Here is a 242-nt window from a genome sequence, read left to right as displayed (position 1 = left end):
TGTGCTTCTGCTGCCCTTGCTGCTGTCGCTGTCTGCAGGCCGTCCCTGCTGCTGCTGCTGCTGCTGCTGCTCTTCCGGGCAAAGAGCAGCAGCAGCAGCAGCAAACTCTGCTGCTGTTTCCCTAATCCGCGCATTCAGCTTCCTCTTGCCGCACCCTGGCAGCTGCGCAGCAGCAGCAAGTTCTCGCCGCAGCCGCCAAGACAGCAGCCGCAGCACATCGAAAGCTAGAGGGGGGGGCCCCT

This window comes from Eimeria tenella, genomic scaffold (assembly GCF_000499545.2).
Source record: "Eimeria tenella Houghton genomic scaffold, Eth_scaff2873, whole genome shotgun sequence".
NCBI lineage: Eukaryota > Apicomplexa > Conoidasida > Eucoccidiorida > Eimeriidae > Eimeria > Eimeria tenella.
This window is presented reverse-complemented; position numbering follows the sequence as displayed.